The following is a 20,241-nucleotide window of genomic DNA, read 5'->3' as shown; positions in this document are numbered from 1 at the left end:
CGAGCAACATATATATACACATCGATCGTTGATCGTGAACCGGAAAATATAATAAATTACTGATATTTAGCGACTCGAAAGGTTCTTTATCAACAACTTATTTTCTCGTGCTTCTGCTGACCTGTCTGCAAGGTGTATAAATCGAAGTCCCGAGTGTGAATCACAGGTGAGCCCGTCCTGAGGTAATTAGCGATTGGGAATGATTCAGAACCTGTGGGTAAATAACCCTTGGTAATTTCCCCAACAGTTTCCCGGACGACAGACTGCAGGTAGGGGACATGTATTGCAGCACAATACTCAGAATGCTTGTTTATTCTAGAGTTCTCCACAAGCCACACCGCGCGCCCTCAGCCTCGTCTCGCGAACGTCAAAAGTGCAACACAGCACGCGCTCTCGGGAGGGGCGGAGCCAAGCCAAGCAACATATATATATATACACATCGATCATTGATCGTGAACCGGAAAATAGAATAAATTACTGATATTTAGCGACTCGAAAGGTTCTTTATCAACAACTTATTTTCTCGTGCTTCTGCTGACCTGTCTGCAAGGTGTATAAATCGAAGTCCCGAGTGCGAATCACAAGTGAGCCCGTCCTGAGGTAATTAGCGATTGGGAACGATTCAGAACCTGTGGATAAATAACCCTTGGTAATTTCCCCAACAGTTTTCCAGACGACAGACTGCCTGTAGGGGACATGTATTGCAGCGCAATACCCAGAATGCTTGTTTGAGTCAAGAGTAACTCGAGGTTAAACCCGGCTTGCACAGCGAGCCCGGCTTCCGCCGCCACGTGCGAGGTGCCGCCATTTCCTTCGCCAGTTGCCGCACCCTCATCTACTGCCTCCACTACCAACTGTCCCTGTTGGTCCTGGGCCATTAATTCTACCTCTACTACCCCCACCGGCATTTGACCGTCTTGGCCAGCCATGGTACGAATTTAATTTGGCTTTTAAAACAAAATTTCGTCCACTCGTAATTTTGAGCATGTGAAGTACACTCTATGTCCAATTATTCCACACACCCAGACACCAATTTGTTGCGGCCAAATGTTTTTGTTTTTTTAGGGTTCAAATCCCACTCCTCACACCAATTTGTTGCGGATCTCCCAAAGCCCGTTCCCATTACAAAGTGGGGATTAAATCCCTTTTTCCCCCCTGGGTCTTCGGGTCCGCGAGGCAGAATCACCACCACCCAATCACCACACCACAATCACCGGAGCAAACATGAAAAAGGGTATCGGGTCAACTTCGCACGTACCTTTAACCCACGCTGCCACGAAAGCGGGGACCGAACCTCGCACACGCCACGCTTAATCGAGTACGCCCGAGCGGTATGCGTATCACGTGACTCGTGCTGTTACTTTTATGGAACCCAATTCGAGTGGTTCTAGTCGTACCATATGAGGCCAATGGATGGAAGGGACAGGAATGGTCAAATCAGAGGAAGAAAACGATTTATTATTACTTACAATGATCAGGATGAAGGAAAGGGGACACAGAGCAGAAGCTTAATCGATCTTAACTTATACCCAGACGCAGGGCCCACTCACGCACATGGGGAGAAGAAGAGAAGAAGTACGCGCGCCAAGCGCGCCTTGCCGTCGGTTGCTCCGGGGCAGCTCGCTCGGCGTGGCTCTTGGATGTCCACGGCACGTATGCAGGCGAAGGCAGGCAGGAGGAGATCGCGTGTCTGTGGCCCGGCACGGGTCGTCCTCTCGAGCACGCAATTAATACAGCGCAGAGCGCAGGGCATGGGGCACGTGGAAAGTTAGTGTACAATCTCGATCACCGGCAGTTCAATGCACTCGTTCTGCGGCACGCTCTCGTGCGTCCTCAAGCTCAACGCAACTCAACTCACTCTCACAGGGAACTTGAACTCGTCTCACAGGGAACTGTAACTCAGCACTTGAACTCACGATACTCTCCGGCTCTGACTAACGTGCACACGACTCTGACTGGGAACTCGTCTCTCATCTCATCTGAGGTGGGGGGACTCAGAGCAGGGTTATATGGCTCTGCCCCGGCCCTACTCGAATGTTCCAAAACCCCACCTCTCATCGTCGTGGTTAGCGACTCCCCTCGAGCCCTGATTGGCGGCTCGTGCTTACCGACCACTCCCTCCTGCAGCGCCTCCCTTCGGCCTCGCCAGAATTGTTCAGGCCTGCTACGTGGGATGCTATCGCCAAAAGAACCGCCCTACTCACGGACCTGCTCAACGCAAAACTAACACAGGACAGGACTACTCTTACATTCAATAAGAAATAATTGAACTATCGCGAGGCTTCATGTTGTGGTGCGTCTACCTACGAGGGGGAATTATCCTTTATTCCAAAACCAGAACAATATGTATATATATTGTTGCGGTCTGCGGATTAGATGTTATTTTACCGAGCGGAGGTATAACCAAGGCTGAACAGTTGTTCCCTGACTAAACCCGATTCACCCGATTCACCCAAAACGTTGGCCGTATCGCGCCACCGCTATTCAATCAGGGAAAAGACAAAGACGACGGATGTGAAGAAAAGGAATAAGAAGACGAGAAAAGGGTTGAAAATACTACTAAATTTATTTACTATTTACAGGCTCAAAGTAACCAAGGAGAAGGAAAGATAAGAAAATAATATACAGAAGCTTTTAGAGACACAGGGAAAATACTAGCTTATACAGACTTAATTATCTACCCAGGACAGAACAAACAAAGACGACTCACACGGGGAATGATGATAGGAATTGGCTGGAAGGAGGTGTGTGGCTGGAGGGGGAGGACGGCACGGAGCTGGCTGGAGCTTGATCCCGCACGGGACGTCGGGCTGTACCTCGACGGCCGCTGATGCCACTGAGCCTGTCGTGTGCTCGGGATCACGGGTCGGAGCTGCTTGGTGGAGCCGACGCGCTGGTGGGGGGACTGGCATGACGGGTTATCTCCTCTCTCTTTCTTGGTCCAACCACTCTTTCTCCACCGACAACTCAACGCAACCACTCAACGCAACCACTGACCACCCCTGACGACCAACTCAGCTCTTGTCATGGACCTCTCTACGCAGCTCTGTTCTGACGACCCAGCTCTTTCCTTGGACTCATCTCCTTGTCTCAGTAAAAGCGCATCTGCCTTGGGGAACGCCCCCCGGCGGGTTATATAGGCCCCGCCCCTCAACCTTTGTGAACCTCCCCCAAACGCTCTTCCTCCGCCCTCTCAAACCAAACCCCTCGTGCTCGGTTGGTTGTTCGGGGCTGGCTCACTCCTCCCCTCTATGACGAGGTGGAGACACGCCCTTCTTTCCCAACCCTGCGTCGTGGCCAATGGTGGTTGAAGAAAACCGCCCAAAATGCAGTTGGCCATTGAAATGAAATGAAAGGGGATCTACTCTTATTTCACTTGGTGCAATAGAGTACTTAAATCAATGGGAGACACGGCCTTACCCTAAGACACATAATAAGATATAAGCTACTGAACAAGGGCTTTATCGGGTCCTGCAATGTGGTGTTTCATGGAATAACTACCGAGATGCCCTTTGACCTTTACACTACGGAGGTATTTACAAGGAATCATTACATTTTACAGAGGGTGATATTTACAACAATTTACTATACAATACAACACAATAAAAAAACACAATCCTCATATCCGCAACACTGCACCCTCCTCCTCTTAGGCACGACCCGGGCCTACAACTTTAATTTAGTGTGACACGTAGGTGTAGTTCCCTCTACTTTTAACCTGACCCTGAGTGCGACAGTTTTAAAACATAAATAAATGTGTCCCGCTGCTCCATTGAACCCTGCCTAACAGACTCACGCCCACAGTTAACCGAATTGCGGAATGGTCTTCAAACTATACACTGACAGTGGGGAGCATTATTTACAATTGACGCTACTTTTATTTACAAAACTAACCCAGGACCTGTAATTGTTCTTTCTGGGGGGGAGACAGTCTGCTCTGCATCGACGCACCATGAAAGCACCCAAAAACGCACCAATACACCCTCAGGCACCAATCGGTGCCCAGTCATCATAGTTCATCAATGTTCATGAATAAAAATAACCAAACAACCCCTAACCCTGCAGGTGATCTCTTGCTCTTCGGCTCCCTCTGCTGGCTATTATTATTTGTTCTTCCAGATGTTGTCTTTTCTTTGCTGGCGGCCTATTTGTGATAATAAAATGCACCTAACGTGTCCGTTTTATTTTTCTTTATTTATGGCCCACAGGGCCGACTATGTGTGGTTCACCTGTGGGGCATCGGTGCCCTGTGGCCAAGGTCCGCCAGCAAGATTTCGGGCCCTCATGGCCGGTTCCAGCAGAGGGGCCATGCCCCAACCCATGGGGTCCATCAGTGGTGCTCGGCCACAGACATGTGGTCCATAATGTGGTGCGTCGATGCAGACAGCTGGTTCTGGGAATTTCGGGCGCACAATGGCCGACTCATGCACGCACCCCTCGGCGCCCAATGGCGCACAGGTCATGTGGGAGACAAAAGGGGGAAGACAAATGAGCGAGGGGTAAGGTCACAAGGGTACACATCAATAAGGCAATGCAAGGCGAAATGCGTATGGAGAGCGAAATGAGAAAGCTCGTCCCTACCGTACGTCACCCCCCTGTCACCTACTCTACCCTTGCCCTTACCCCATATTTACAAAATCTACCCATTTACAAATTCGTCGCTACTGTCACGTCTCCCCATATTTCTTCTATTCCAAATTCGTCACCACAATCCCTCTATCCAAAATTTGCCATCATCAATTCATCATCAATCCTCATAAGGAGGGAGAGATGGAACATCAAGCACAATGTCACACCCACGTCATGATGCATCTCCCAATCCAAAACATTTGCACATAAAAAATAATCAAACATGGCATGGTGTGGAGTTACGTCACCTCAGGTGAGTGGATGCAGATGGTGCGAGGAGACTCCAATCCTAACTATCCTCTAAATGACTTTAACACACGTTACACAACCCGGGGTCTTTCCCTGCCAATCCATTGGCCAACTTACACTATGGGTTCTAAAAACCAATTCCCATTGACCAAACTGTGGTGCTGCTCAATTTGGGGTCTCACTCCCCCGATTCATCTCCCGGTGCCCTTGCACAATTTCTGGGCTGTGACGTGTAGCTCTCATAGCAGGTCTACCCACCTGCACACCTCCACCACTGTAGTTGCCACCCGAGCTTACCTAGCTCCTCACCCTAACCTATCTAATTGGGGAAGGCCCCTCCTCGCTCTGTCACCCCTTGGTGCCCTCTGGCACTGGGCTACCCGGGTCCGTCCTCCGGATCCTCGGGCCCCATCCACAACAACTCTACCGGCTCCCAGAGCCCACCTGCGGCCTCACCTGGCCGACATCCTCACAGTGGTGGAGTGCCCAAACCAACTACACACACTAACAGGCTACACGCCCAGCCATTTCCACAACACTAATGCACCCATCCAAACATCATTCTTCCACCCGCACCACAGATGCCAATATCCAACCACAATTTACCTATACCCTCTACCTAACACTTACACTACCCGCCCCGGGTATTCGTGATGGGGGTCTATCCTTCCCCCATTCACACCTTCGCACCATCTACTCCACTCCATTGTTTCCATCATACTCACTCCACGACCATCCATTCCAATACTCCTTATACTCCACACTCCAGGTAATCCATACAATCATTCTCCATTCACCTGTAGTTGCACACCTGTGCAATCATACCTGGTGCCACCTGCACCCTCCTCCTCTTCCTGGACCATTTGGTCAACACAATACTCATCACCATCACTCACTCAAACACTGCTCCATACACCTGTTCAGTTGCACACCTGTGCAATCACACCTGTTCAATCACACCTGTTCACCATACACTTAATACATCTCCAACACTCGGCATCATCTCATCTAACGACTCCCCTCTGAAACTTGCGCTTCCCAGTCGCCCTTTTAAACTATTGCGCTCCCACGTCATTATCATCCACTCTAATCTACCTGCGTCCCCACTACAGGTATCAGTCACTAACTAATCTTAACGTTACCTAATGTCCATCTCTAGATCCCTACACACGATATATCCTAACCCACCCGGGCTAGTTTTCACTGCCATCAACCCCATAAGACTAGTGCTCCTTTGCCCCCCGCTGTGAGGGATGGTGGATTGGCCATCCCATCACATGGGGCATCTCTTACTATAAATTTTGTGCGTCCAATTTCCACAAATCAAAAATTTGCCAATCATCTGCCAATCACTGTACCATTACCATCATCACTCTGCCAATCCTTTGCCAATCTTCAAATTTTGTTTTTTTTTCTAATTTTGGGTCCAGATCACTATCCTCATCATCACAGTCTACTTACTAATGCCTCTTGGTGCGCCAATTCACTTCTAAAGCTCGGCTTCGTACAGCCGAGCAATGAATGCGGGTTGTTTGGTGCCGGCGGCTGGATACGTCCCGCATTCGGTGCAGGGAAGGAGGCTTACCCGGGCCGAGATCCCACGCACCATCTCGGCACAGAGTCGTCCAATGGCCCGATCTCGACCTGCCGGAACGTCTCAACAAAAAGTGGTCGCCATGACGACCCTTCCTATCGGGCTGCCCGTTCCGCCTAGCGGAGCACGGACGCAGCCGTTCCAAGCGCGGCCCAGCGTGGATCACGTACGGCGGTCCTTTCGAACCCGCCGTGGTTCGGATCCCCGCTGATCCTCGCGGCACGCGAAGCTGCCCGACGCGCACGGAGGGCCCGATTCGGCTATAAGTCGCTCTAACCGCTAACCCGGTTACCGTCGATGCCTCACCTGCATGCTCACATGCATACGCTACCCCTTTCACCCTCACCGAGCTCGGTGCTCCAATGCCGCCCGTACACCCCGTGTACTTCGCTATTGCTGTCGTTCTTTTGCTCACAGACTTGGTCACACACCTGACCACCGAACACCTTTGCACACACTCGTCGCTCGCACACCTCACCAACACACCTCTTCACGCCCCCTTCTCGTTCACCTCCTCTGTGACAATCACAGGTGTGCTCTCACTCGCACACCCAACCACGTGCCTCACTACCAACTTAAGTGTGCATTCCCACACACGCTCTACCATTACAGGTGTGCTTCCTTCCATTCCAGGTGTACATCCTCTCTCACCTGTCGCAACCAACTCACGCTCCGTGTCACTCTCACTACTTTCACCACCACTCTTGACAGCGCACTCACCCTTACTCTCGACAGCGCACTCTTTCCTCATGCACCCGTCCGTTACACACCTTTCTCGCGCACACTCTTGCGCACACTCTCCCGTTACACCCTCTGTAACACTCACCACAGGCATGCATTCTCCCTCACTCTTGACAGCGCACTCTTTCCCCATGCACCCATCCATTACACACCTTTCCCGCGCATCCTCTTGCACACACTCTTTCATTACTTCCTCCGTAACACTCACCACAGGCGTGCATGCTTCCGTTACATCCTCTGTAACACTTCTCACTATGCGCTTCCATGTGCTCCCTCGCACACGCGCTACGACCGACTCACTCTCGACAGCACACTCACTCCTCGGCGCGCACTTTTTCCTCACACACCCCATGGTCGGACATTCTCGCACACCTCTTTTTTCGCACACCGTACCTGTCGCACACTTCACCAACGGCCTCTCACGAACACCCGGATCCAAATCAACCCCCAAGCCGACTGAAGCTCCCCTCACATCATATACATTTCCTCGTATATCGCCACTCACCTTGGCACCACGTCTCCGCACCTCCTTCGCCACCTGCAAACTCTTTATTTGGTTAGCGAGCACATCATCACGATTTGAGCACCGACCTTGTACAAATTCCATTACTTCCTCCTTTATCTCCCTCTTAGTTTCTGTCCGTCCCTTCTTAATTTCACTCACCTCTTCTTCCACTTCCTCTAATTTTTGCTTCACCTCTTTTATTTCCCGGTGCGTCTCCTCAATCTCGTCCTCTAAGGCTACCTTGACCGTTTCTATGTGCGTCCTCACCTGCCGGTCCTTCGTCTCCATTACCTCTGTCACCTCGTCCAACCTCATTGTCAGTCCCTCACGTACCATCTGACATTGCCTCTGTGTCGCTATTCAGTCATTTTTGATTTCTTTTTGTGTCGCTTTCAACCCTCCTAGTACCGCAGTGTTCCTTTGAACCTGCTCCACTAACTCCGTTTGTCCCTCTGTCAGCTGTGCCACGTCCTCCGTCAGATCTTCTATTCCCCCTTGTAACTTTGCCGTCCCATTTCTCACCTCTTTCTCTATACGCTTTTCGCCTCGCTTTACCTCCTCGCGTACCCCGAGGCCTCCTCACTTACACCTCGTCGTATCTCCTCTTTCATCTCCTCCCTCTCTTTTGTAGATGCCACCCTCATCTGTCCCAATTCATCCCTCTGAGCATCCAATTTGGTTTCTACCCCGATTTTCACCTCCTCTATCTGCTCTCCCATTTGTTTTATTTCTCGGGCGGATTGCTCCCCTATCTCCCGCAATTTGTCTTCCATCCTATTTTCTAACCCCATTAACCCGTTTTTTACCTCTTTTATCCCGTTGTCTAACCCCTCAAATTTCTTGTCTAATCCCTCACCGGTACCCCTCGCTTCGTTCCTCATTACCCCCAATTGCTCACCCTGAGCATCCATCCGGTTCCCCATTTCGCTCCCCAATCGCTCACTATTAGCCCTCAATCCCACAATTTGGTTTCCCAACCGCTCACCCATTTCTCTTCGCTCTCGGGTGGACTTATCTGGGCATCCATTTTTGCCATCATTTGAATCATAAAGACTCGCATGTACTCTGGCATTTCTGGTTCGGCTGCCGCGACCACGTGCGCAGCGCAATTTGGTGCTGCTACGGTCACGGGCGCGGCAAAATTTGGTGCCGCTACAACCACGTGCGCGATAGCGCCATTTTGTGCGCCTGATACCCCCTCAACCACATCCTCCATATACATTTCCCCGAGGTCCTGGGTCGATTCCACCCCGCTTATCTCTCCCACCTTGCATCCCGTCGCCTTGACCAGCCATGGCGCGATTTCAAAATTCGGGTTTTGCTTTAAAACACAAATTTTCAGCAGCTCGTAATTTTGAGCGCGTTAAGCGCACTTCGGGCCTCGTATCTCACTCCCCGACACCAATTTGTTACTGTAATAACACAATTGGTGTCCAAAATTTGGGCTAAATAAATTTAGTCCCAGGTTCGAATCCCAACTCCTGACTACCAATTTGTTACGGTCCGCGGATTAGATGTTATTTTACCGAGCGGAGGTATAACCGCGGCCGAACAGTTGTTCCTGACTAAACCCGATTCACCCAACGTTGGCCGTATCGCGCCACAGCTACTCAATCTGGAAAACTCTAAAGCAACCGAATGCAAAGAGGAAGAAGACGTACAGAAGAGTAACGGGATTTATTACTATTTACACACATAAGCAAAAAGAGCAGTCACGATTATGTACAGGGACATGAGACGCAGGTGACACAGTGAATTCCTTATACAAGCTTAATTACCTACCCAGGACAGAACAAACAAAGACGACTCACACGGGGAATTGCAGAGTGGATTGGCTGGAAGGAGGTGTGTGGCTGGAGGGGGAGGACGGCACGGAGCTGGCTGGAGCTTGATCCCGCACGGGACGTCGGGCTGGACCTCGACGGCCGCTGATGCCACCGATCCTGTCGTGTGCGCGGGATCACGGGTCGGATCACGGGTCGGATCACGGGTCGGATCACGGTCGGAGCCGACGCGCTGGTGGGGGGTCTGGCGTGACGGGTTCTCTCCTCTCTCTTTCTTTTGTCCAACCACTCTTTCTCCACCGCAACCACTCATCGCAACCAACACAACCACTGACCACCCCTGACAACCAACTCAGCTCTTGTCATGGACCTCTCTTTTCAGACTCATCTCCTTGTCTCAGTAAAAGCGCATCTGCCTTGGGGAACGCCCCCCGGCGGGTTATATAGGCCCCGCCCCTAAACCTTTGCGAACCTCCCCCATACGCTCTTCCTCCGCCCTCTCAAACCAAACCCCTCGTGCTCGGTTGGTTGTTCGGGGCTGGCTCACTCCTCCCCTCTATGACGAGGTGGAGACACGCCCTTATTTCCCAACTCTGCCTCGTGGCCAATGGTGGTTGAAGAAAACCGCCCAAAATGCAGTTGGCCATTGAAATGAAATGAAAGGGGATCTACTCTTATTTCACTTGGTGCAATGGAGTACTTAAATCAATGGGAGACACGGCCTTACCCTAAGACACATAATAAGATATAAGCTACTGAACAAGGGCTTTATCGGGTCCTGCAATGTGGTGTTTCATGAAATAACTACCGAGACGCCCTTTGACCTTTACACTACGGAGGTATTTACAAGGAATCATTACATTTTACAGAGGGTGATATTTACAACAATTTACTATACAATACAACACAATAAAAAAACACAATCCTCATATCCGCAACAATATATATATATATATATATATATATATATATATATATATATATATATATATATATATATATATATATATATATATACACACATCACATCATCTATTATACTTCTGCTTACCTAAATTGGGGGCACTGAACATAAAAAGTGCTAATTTTATACAATGGAAAAACATATATGCAAAGAAATAGCAAGAAATAAAAGATGGCCTTCTGTTCTCTTACCTTATATCTAAATGTTGATCTCAAATCCAAATTTCTTGAGTATGTAGCAATAATAACAAAGTTGACTTCACTGTTCCAATACTTATGGGGGGCACTGGTCTGGTTTTACCACAGCTGGTGGATCAACAGCAATGATGTCAAACACACCAAGCAAAATCATCTTCACCATCTCACAGCAAAACAAGTCCCTTGGTTTAATGGTTGCACAGCTTCATAATGGCCTGCACCTGTGCCCATGTCAATATTTTTGCTGCTGAATACTTACAGTCACGTGAAAAAGTAAGTACACCCCATGTAAAGTTTTGACTTTTTCAACATATTTCAACATACAGCTATTTGATCTTCATTTCAACAATATTGATAGATAAAGGTGATATAATATAACAAATATCATGAAACATTTACATTTTGTAGTCCATTGTATAATTTAAATAAACATGAATGCAAATTTTGAATGTGGAAAAATAAGTACACCCCTACATTTATCACTACTTCAAATACCTAAAATTAGAATCAGGTGCACCAGCTCAGGTGCAAATGATTAGAACATCGTTAGAGCAGATCTTGGAGGAACCTGTCTTATTTAAACCTCAGACATTTAGTTTGGTTTGCTCTTTGTTGTTGAAGTGTGCGGCGTCACCATGCCTAGATCAAAAGAGCTCGCTGAGGCCTTCAGAAAGAAGGTTATAGATGCCTACGAGACTGGGAAGGGATTTAAAAAGATCTCCAAACAATTTGAAATCAATCATTCGACTGTCCAGAAGATCATCTACAAGTGGAGAAGAATCCAAACAACTGCCAACTTGTTCAGTCCAGGACACCCGAGCAAGTTCAGCCTGAGAGCAGACCGCAAGATGCTGAAAGAAGTCTCTAAGAACCCCAGAATGTCATCACGGGACCTACAGGTAGCTCTTGCCACTGTTGATGTCAAAGTGCACGATTCTACCATTAGAATGAGGCTGCACAAATTTGATCTACATGGGAGGTGTGCCAGGAGGAAACCTTTACTGTCCAGAAAGAACATCAGGGCAAGACGAAATTTTGCCAATGAACACCTTGGCAAAGACCAGCACTTCTGGAACAATGTGCTCTGGACAGATGAGTCAAAGGTAGAGCTATTTGGCCACAGCACCAGAAGACATGTTTGGCGAAAACCAAAGAAAGCATTTGACCACAAGAACCTGATACCAACTGTAAAGCATGGTGGTGGAAATATTCTGGTTTGGGGCAGCTTTGCTGCATCAGGGCCTGGGCACCTCACCATCATAGAATCCACTCTGAATTCTTCATTGTACCAGAGGATAATGTGAGGCCATCTGTTGGAAAGTTGAAGCTCAACCGAAGGTGGACCTTGCAACATGACAATGACCCTAAACATTCCAGTAAATCCACCAAGGAAAGGCTGAAAAGAAAGAAATGGAGGGTTCTGGAATGGCCAAGTCAAAGCCCGGATCTAAATCCCATCGAGATGTTGTGGGGGGATTTGAAACGAGCTGTGCATGCAAGAAACCCCTCAAACATCGCACAGCTGAAAGAATTCTGCATGGAGGAGTGGGCAAAAATTTCTCCCAGTCGATGTCAGAGACTGGTCGACAGTTATAAGAAACACCTACTTGAGGTTGTTTCTGCCAAAGGGGGCAATACCACCTATTACAGCCAAGGGTGTACTTACTTTTTCCACATGTGAAATTTGCATTTATGTTTATTTAAATTATACAATGGACTATAAAATGTAAATGTTTCATGATATTTGTTATATTATATCACCTTTATCTTTCAATATTGTTGAAATGAAGATCAAATAGCTGAATGTTGAAATATGTTGAAAAAGTCAAAACCTCACATGGGGTTTTATTTTATTTTTTTATTTTTTATTTTTTTGTATACAAGATCGAGGCTCGTGAAAGAGCGAACATTAATCACACAGAAAGACAAACAGACACACAAAACAAGTAACATCGGGAGCGGTAGACAAGATGGGGAGAGAGGGGGAAGGACACAAACACAACATTTGAGAGCAGGGACCGAGAGACATGGAGACATCGAGAGAACTGTGGGAGGGAGAGGGCTTTGGGGGGAAGGCATGGGAAGGGGGGGGGGGGGGGGGGGTGGGAGAGGTATAAAACATATGGACACTGCCAAGACTTCCAGAAAAGAAGTTGGAATTTCAAACAAGGTGGATCTGGGGTGAATTAGTGGGGGTAGAAAAGATCAAGGTTTTGGATGGGGGAAGATAAGAGATGGTGGTGAACAGCTGTTTTGAAGACCTGGAGGGAGGAGTGTGATTGAAGTGAGTGTGTGAGTTTGTTCCAGAGGTGGGAGAAAAGAGGAATGAAAGAGTGAAGGTGAGCAGAGAGCCGAGATTTCGGCAGTTTAACCATCAGAGGGTGGCTGGCAGATCTTGTGCGACCTGTAGGAATATTTGGGGGACAGAGCACAGAGAGAGCTGGGGGAGCAAGGCCGGAGAGGAGTCGGTAGAAGACAGAAAGACCACCTACCTGCCTGCAGTGAGTGAGTGAAAGGCCCTCAGAGATAGCTTCATCGCGGGAGATTCCAATGATTCTGAAAGCTTTGGATTCAACAGCGTGAAGCCGAGCCAGGTGTGAGGCAGGAGCACCAGCCCATAGGGGAGAACAGTATTCCATTGAGCTGCGGATGAAAGCCTTGTATGTGGTGAGGAGCTCAGGTGTGCCTAGGAAGGACTTCGCACGACGGAGGATGCCCAGTCGGCGACTGGCTTTGGAGGCCAGCTTGGAAATGTGGTTTTCCCAAGAAAGATCATGGCAGATGGTGAGACCCAAAAGCTTGAGCGACAGAACTTCTTGGAGAGGATTGTTGAGAAAGTAGATGGGAGGGTTGTCCAGTCGAGCTTTTCGGAGAGACATAGTAAGAGTGTGAGATTTGTCAGGATTGAAAGACAGGTTCCACATGTTTGACCAGTCTGTGATTTTGTCCAGGTCTTCAGAGAGTGAGGAGGCTGCAGACTGCCGATCTGAGGGAAGAGGAATGGAGCGGCAGAGAGTGGAGTCATCAGCAAAGAGATACAGAGGATTTTCCAGAGAGTCGGAGAGATCATTGATAAAGACCAGAAAAAGCACAGGGCCCAGCACACTGCCTTGGGGAACTCCAGCCTGAACGGGAAGGGGAGATGAGAGAAATCCATTCAGGGCCACACGTTGACTACGACCAGAGCGGAAGTCCGCAAGCCATGCATGGAGATTTCCATGGATACCATTGGAGGAGAGTTTGGTGAGCAGAGCTGGGTGCCAGACCGTATCGAAGGCACGTGATATGTCAAGGGAGACAGCTCTGATTTCCTGTTTGGCATTGAGGACCTCCATCCATTGTTGAGACAGCAGAAGCAGCATGTCCAGAGTAGAGTGACCTGGTCTGAAACCAAATTGATGATCAGAGATCAAGCCATTGGAGAAGAGGGAAGATTTCATATCCGAAGCAATGATGGATTCCATGACTTTGCTGATAATTGGGAGCAAGCTGATTGGTCTGTAGTTGCAAGGATCTGTTTTTGCACCTTTTTTGTGTAAAGCGGTAATGTTTGCTGATTTCCAGGATGCTGGCAGATGACCTTGTGCAAAAGATAGGGTGAAAAGAACAGAGAGAGGGTGAGATAGAGCGGCAGAGCAGGATTTTAGGACCCGTGGGCTGATGCCATCTGGTCCAGTTGCAGAATCAGAGTCGAGGTTTGACAAAAACTCCTCCACCTTGTCAGGAGAGAAGGTCACAGAGTCCAGGAGCAGTTTGGTTCGACTGGGAAAGGTGGGAACAGAGAGAGATGGGTACTTACTTTACTGGTGTACTTACTGGAGAGATGGGTACTGGTGTACTTACTTTTTCACGTGACTGTACATGCTTTAACCCAATGGTTGTTGCTCCATTGTCATCTTCACAAATGCAGAGTGAGAAAGGACTTCCAACGTCACTTTTCAATAATTTGATTAAGGTCATGATAATGAAACTAATGTAATCACAAGGATCACAAGTCAAACTTCCTGTTGCTATTACTATTGCTCCTTCCTCCAGTTTTGCCAACTACATTGGCTCTATCTCTGCCTCTTTCTCCTCATCCATTTCTATGTACAGTATAGCTATCTCTATATTTCCCTTTACTGCAGCTTCATCTCCATTTCTATCCTCATATGTGGCGCAGCATGTTCTGACTAACATTATTACTGACAGTACCACTGGCTTTTTACTGGCACTAATCTATCTGACATTCGTGCTGATGCCTCTAGCTCTAACTCCTCTCTCTTGGCGTTTGCCCTCTTAATACAGAATCAGTTTCTACTCTTAGTGCCATCATTACCCCATCTATAAGGTCAGCTTATAACTTCTCAGGAACGATCTCCCATTATCCACAGGTGACTGGAATGACATGGCCATAAATAATTAATTACCCTGCACACATGAAGCGAAAAGTGGGGTTAAGCAAGTGAGCTTTTTTTTTAGTCTGTCTGCCTGTCTGAAAGTCAAACAAAATTGAAAATCATTCCAAACAGGAAACTTACTGGTTTTAAGGACGTTATAAGGGACACAAACAACAGGCATGAAGAACTAATGTAGCATGTTAGATATGGTGATGTAATGGACACTGGGCAAAATACCGTTAAACCTCTTTAAAACTTTATTTAAATTGAAGTATATACTTGAACACTGTAGACTACAATTTGCCTTCATAATACCTCCAACAACAATGCTATATGTCAATACTAACTGAGGTACCCGGCGTTTCCCGGGAAAAGTCAATGAAATATCTATATAATAATAGCGTAAGGACTCGACTTTGTTATCCCTTTTACGCCGCACCCAGTGACCCGATGCCCACGGCACTAATGGATTTACGATCTACGAACCGCGCTCTTTGTTTATCACGTACAGCCATACTCGAAAAATCTGAATTAGCCGACGTTGGGGCCCAAAAGCATCCGATTAACTGCCGATACGACGCCATCTTACGACGCCATAGTATTGGCGTCTGATGGGCGAAGGTGAAGCAAGCCGTCAGCTGATTGGACAGGCGAAGGCGAAAGCAAGCCGTCCACTAAGTGAACAATCCAGAGCATGCATTTGTGCCGGTGTCGGTGATCGTTGTTCATATATGCACTCTTCATTCTCATCTTTCTTTCTAACTCTTACTCGGACAAGCAAATCCCCTATGCCATCCATAATGGTACACTCTATCCATACACCACATCCTCCCTTCCGTGGATGTTCCACGGGTTTCGGCTAGTGTATTTAAATATTTCCTGAATGACAATCACAAAACACATTACTCTATCACTGCCGAGAAAATCCAGCAAGCGAGTTGATGACTGCAGTATGTCTAACCATAGAGTTTCTGCTACTAATATCGTTTCTGAAGTGAACACTGCTATTTGTATTGTTGAATCTGTCATTCATAATCAAAAGTTAGGAAAAGTTTTAAACAAAAGTCCAGGTCACTTCGGAACAACTCCCAAAGATGAAAATATTTTTTGGTTGTTTCAGAAAGTGATAACAAACTACAAAGCATCCCAAAATGCAAAACCCGTTTGCGTCTGCTTTCTACTCAAACTAAATTTGACAAGAACAGCAGTTAAACTAGAACGACACTCATTGGAGCGCATAGTCTTGCCTCGCACACCGATTCAAATCAAACATACCATTGTTGACAGAACACGCCACTATTAATATATTACTGCCTACTGCTATTATGGCCCATATACCCGAATCATCCATGCACCCTATTATGTCGAATACCTTGCCATTATCTCCAGCTTCATTGATTATTTTGTAGGAGTTGTAGACAACGAGAGGGCGAGACACTTCTTAGCTTGTTCAAAGCTCCTTTATTCCAACAGAACTCACTCGCGACCGGAACTCATGCATCCTTTATAACACGCAAAACTCTTAAGGGGGCGTGGCTCCAACCACCGAGCACACGCCACGCCCATACCATCAATAGCCCCAATGGTCCCGTGCCTGTGGATTATGTCTCAATGGGGTGACCCCCACATGCGCCCCCCCAGAATTCACTTGCACGGGCAATGTCAGTTTTCGGGGGGCCTTAACCACCTGGCCGAAACGACTGAGGACCCGAGCAGGGACTGTTAGTGGCTTGGCGGTAGGCGGGCCAATCGGGGACTTACCCGACGGGGGACAGCCCCGCCATGGGGGTTGAGCCAACCGAGGGGGCTGGTCTAGGTCTAAGTGAGCCGGCTTGAGGCAGTCCAACAAAAGGTGGTCCGGTTTGCTGCCGATGTCGACCACAAAGGACTTGTCCCCGGCCTCCAGAACGCGGAAAGGCCCATCGTAAGGCGGCCGAAGCGGACCCCGGTGTTCGTCATGGCGAACAAAGACGTACCCCGCTGTACGTAGATCCGGCGGGACGTGGGCCTGAGGCAAACCATGTTGAGATGTGGGCACTGGTGCAAACATCTTGGCATTCTCCCGGAGAACCGACCGCTGATGGGCAGTGGACCAGGGGTTTGTGGCGTCAGGCATGAATTCCCCGGAAACCCGCAGCGGCTGGCCATTGACGAGCTCAGCAGATGAGGACTGGAGGCCTTCTTTAGGGGCGGTCCTGAGGCCCAAGATGCCCCACGGGAGTCTGTCGGCCCAACTGTCATCCCAGAGGCTGGCCCTGAGAGCAGCTTTCATAGAGCGATGGAACCTCTCACACAATCCATTAGTCTGGGGATGATATGCAGTGGTGCGATGGAGCTTTACCTCCAGCCCTTGGGCGACAGCACCCCAGAGCTCTGAAGTGAACTGGGGCCCCCTGTCTGAAGAGATGTCCGAGGGGGCACCAAAACGGGCAACCCAAGTGCCGATGAATGCCCGCGCCACATCGGCAGACGTTGTAGATGTGAGCGGGATGGCCTCTGGCCACCTGGTGGTCCTATCAATCATCGTGAGGAGGTCAGTGAATCCCCGCGAGGGGGGGAGAGGGGTCCTACCAGGTCCACGTTAACATGGTCAAAGTGTCGCTCGGGCACTGCGAATGGCACCAATGGGGCCTGGGTATGGCGATGCACCTTCGAGCATTGGCACTTGACGCAGGTGTTGGCCCAGTCGTGCACATCCTTTCTGAGCCTGTGCCAAACGAACTTCGCTGCCACCAACTTTTGCGACGCCTTCCTGCCCGGGTGAGAAAGACCGTGGATGGCATCGAACACCAGCCATCTCCAGCTGGTGGGTACGACAGGGCGAGGCTGTCGCAAAGATACGTCGCACAGTAGCGTGGTGCCCGTGTCCTCGAACGGCACATCAGACAGTCGAAGCCCCGTGACCGCCGCCCTGCAGGCCTGGATATCTGGGTCGGAGATATGTTCGGCCGCCATGCGGGCGTAGTCGATGCCAAGGTGAACTGCGCCAGCTATGGACCGGGAGAGACAATCGGCGACTGTATTATCCTTCCCAGCAACATGTTGGATGTCCGTCGTGAACTCGGAAATGAAGGAGAGCTGGCGTTGTTGACGGGCAGACCACGGCTCCGAGGCCTTGGCCATGGCAAAAACCAGGGGCTTGTGGTCCACAAACGCCGTGAACGGGCAGGCTTCCAACAGGTAACGGAAGTGTCAGACAGCTAGGTAGAGGCCCAGGAGCTCACGATCGAAGGTACTGTACTTTTGTTCGTTAGGGCGGAGCTGCCGGCTAAAAAAAAGCAAGCGGCTGCCATGCCCCGTTGACCCAATGCTCATGCACGGCGCCAACCACTTAGTCTGAAGCGTCCGTGGTGAGAGCAATCAGTGCATCGGGTGACGGATGTGCCAGCATGGTTGCGCTGGCGAGGGCCAGTTCAGCATCCGTGAAAGCCTTGGCCATCTCCTCAGTCCAGTCAATGGTGCGTTTTGTAGGCTTACCCTTGAGGGCCTCATAAAGGGGCCTCATCAGTTGGGCCGCCCGGGGCATGAAACGAAGGTAAAAGTTCACCATGCCCAAAAACTCCTGCAGGGCCTTGACGATGAGGGAGCGCGGAAAACCCTTCACAGCCTCCACTTTAGACGGCAGTGGGATGGCCCCCTCCCTCGTGATGCGGTGGCCGAGAAAATCAATTGAGGCCACCCCGAACAAGCACTTGGCCGGGTTAATGATCAGGCTGTGGTGACTGAGGCATTCAAAGCGCGCTCGGAGGTGAAGCATGTGCTCCATCTGGAAGCGCTGGCGATGAGAATATCGTCCAGGTCGACGAACAGAAATGGCAAATCCCGCAACACGCTGTCCATCAGGCACTGGAAAGTCTGGGCCGCGTTCTTGAGCCAAAAAGGCATACGGAGGAATTCGAAAAGCCCGAACGGTGTAATCACCGCGATCTTAGGAACGTCCTGTGGCCAGACGGGGACCTGGTGGTAACCACGAACGAGGTCCACCTTATGAAAAAAAATTTAACGGCCAAGCGGGCAGAAAAATCTTCGATGTGCGAGATTGGGTAGCGGTCGGGGGTAGTGGCGTTGTTAAGGCAGCGATAATTCCCGCACGGCCGCCAACCGCCACCCGGCTTCGGCGCAATGTGGAGAGGCGAGGCCCACGGGCTGTCGGACCGTCGCATGATGCCAAGACGCTCCAACGTGTCGAACTCCGCCTTTGCGATAGCGAAATTCCCTGGGTCGAGGCATCGAGCCCGGGTGTAGACAGGTGGGCCGTTGGTCGGAATGTGATGCTCCACACCGTGCTTGACGGCAACGGCCGAAAAGGTGGGCCGTGTAAGGGCCGGGAACTCAGTGACGAGGCGGGCAAACTCATCAGAGGTTGAGAGCGTGCATGCAAGCCTCGTTGAAGCGGACCCGCTCAGCGAGTATGGAAGTGAACTGAATGTCTCCGCATTAATGAGCCGCCGATTTTTAACATCCACCAATCGGTCATTGGCGCAGAGGAAATCAGCGCCCAGCAAGGGGGTGGACACCCTCGCCATGACAAAATCCCATGTAAACTGCTGCCCGCCAAAGCACAGTGCCACGGTCCGTTTGCCAAAAGTCTGAATAGCACTGCCGTTGGTGGCTTCCAGGGCAGGGCCGTGACTCCCGGCCTCCCGGTCCGATGCCGACGCAGGTAGAATGCTCACCTGGGCACCTGTGTCGCAGAGGAAACGATGTCCAGAGTCGGTGTCCGAAATGAACAGCAAACTGCCCGAATGGCTGACGCTCATGGCAGTTAACGAGCGCCGGCCACCCCATTTCCTGACTCGCTGAAGCTGCAGGGTGGCCGGCATGCCTTGGCCTTGGGCCCAAACCTTGCGTGGTAAAAGCACAAGCCTGTCTGCACTTGTCACCACGGCCCACCTGTCTGCTTCTGCCGCTGGGCCGTAATGGCGGCCACAATGGTGTCCGCCCGCGGCGTAGGCTCGACGGGGCCGGGGTCCCATGCAGCCGCACTACATTGCTGTCTGGCGGAGAAAAACTTGTCTGCTTCCCTGGCCAAGGTGCAGAAATCCTTAACGGGCGAGTTGGCCAAGGCTTACCGTACCTGTCCTGGCAGCTTCTGCAGGAACAGCTCCCTGAAGAGGAAACATGGCCGGTGGCTGCCCAGGAGAGCCACATGTGGTCCATCAGCTCCGACGGCTTTGAGTCGCCCAGCCCGGGTAGAGA

The sequence above is a fragment of the Myxine glutinosa genome, chromosome 1, assembly GCF_964187855.1.
Source record: "Myxine glutinosa chromosome 1, kmMyxGlut1.1, whole genome shotgun sequence".
Classification (NCBI taxonomy): Eukaryota; Metazoa; Chordata; class Myxini; order Myxiniformes; family Myxinidae; genus Myxine; species Myxine glutinosa.
Note: the sequence above shows the minus strand (reverse complement) of the source record.